The sequence below is a fragment of the Rhinopithecus bieti genome, unplaced genomic scaffold (assembly GCF_001698545.2).
Source record: "Rhinopithecus bieti isolate Rb0 unplaced genomic scaffold, ASM169854v2 scaffold_4709, whole genome shotgun sequence".
Classification (NCBI taxonomy): domain Eukaryota; kingdom Metazoa; phylum Chordata; class Mammalia; order Primates; family Cercopithecidae; genus Rhinopithecus; species Rhinopithecus bieti.
This window is the reverse complement of record NW_016805139.1, coordinates 1248688-1249886: the sequence shown is the minus strand read 5'-3', so window position 1 is coordinate 1249886 and position 1199 is coordinate 1248688. Positions and strand designations below refer to the sequence as shown.

General features: G+C 46.7%; 1 protein-coding gene across 1 annotated transcript in view; it reads right to left on the bottom strand.

Annotated features, from left to right (window-relative positions):
* The window catches only part of EEF1A1 (eukaryotic translation elongation factor 1 alpha 1), a 4616-nt gene extending 4180 nt beyond the window's left edge, over positions 1 to 436 (bottom strand). The window contains exon 1 of the mRNA XM_017871336.1: positions 115 to 436. The gene's annotated coding sequence lies outside the window, so the exon portion shown is untranslated. The remainder of the gene's footprint in view (positions 1 to 114) is intronic.
* Positions 437 to 1199: the final 763 nt, after the last annotated feature.

Here is a 1199-nt window from a genome sequence, read left to right as displayed (position 1 = left end):
AGGGGGAGGGGGAGGGGGGGAGGAGACGAGGTGGCGGCCTGGAAGGGACGTCCAGAATCTTTCCTCTACCATTGCTGGCTTAGCCCCAAAGGTTGTGTGGAGATTAGGGTGTACCTTCGCTCCCCAATCAGCCTCGCCATCTCGCTAGTCCGCGACAAATCCCTAGAGCGTCTTCTTCTGCCGGTTTCAGCCCAGCCCCGGGTTGGCTCCTCCTCCGCCTCGGCTTCCGCCCCCCTCCCGTGTGGCAAGGAGTACCAGGCCCGGCGACCCCGAGGGGCTTGGGGCGAAGGGTCTGGACTGGGAGGCTCCTTAACGGCTCACGGACCTGCCAGAGGTTAGGCTCGATGGCCGTGAGCTCGACGAATCCGCTCCTGTGCTGGCCTCTTGGCTCCTTCCATTCAAAGCCAGCTGCTTTTATCAAAGTCCGTAACACGTCATCTCCCCCTGGTACTCCAGATGTCCAGGCTTTCAGTTTAGAATAGACTCAGTCCTACAGTTAGCTTTAGATCTAATTCTAGTTTTGTTACGCCAAAAAGTTCCTGCGAGTGTGTGTGTGCCTCATGGTACTTTTTAAATTAAAAGGTGTACAGTCATTTGATTGCAAACATAAGGAACCTAAAAAGCTTTCAAATTCAGATTTTCCACGTGATCTCATGTAGAGACTAAGATCTACAGCATCAGCAAGTTTATCCACCCAGTTTCCTAACCCCAACACTTGCTATGAAGTCACAGTTTCTCCTATTTAAATAAGTGCCTATTATATTTAAATAAGTGCTTTATTTTTATGTCATCCTATAGATTGTAACTGCATTTTAGCATAAATCTAGGGCAAGATTGGATGAGCTTGGCCGTTTTGGATGGCTATTAAGACAGGCCTTGGGAAATGCTCCTCTGAGGAATGAAGAACGTTTATTTTTAATGAGCTAATTACTAGATTATGTTTCTTCTTCCAGCTGTAGAATATTACTGCCCAGCTTCTCCAACAAACTTATTTATTAACAAGTATTTGAGAACCTACTATGTGGCCAACGCTAAGTACTGTGGAGTTCCTTCTGGAGAGGAACCCACAATCAAATTGAAAGAGGAAAACAAGTTGGGAAGCAGTTAAAGGCAAACGCATATGGTGCTTTCTTGGTTTCTGTATCTTTGTAGTATAAAGTTTTTCTAGTCCATTCGGTTTTCACAGTCCACTTTTCTTC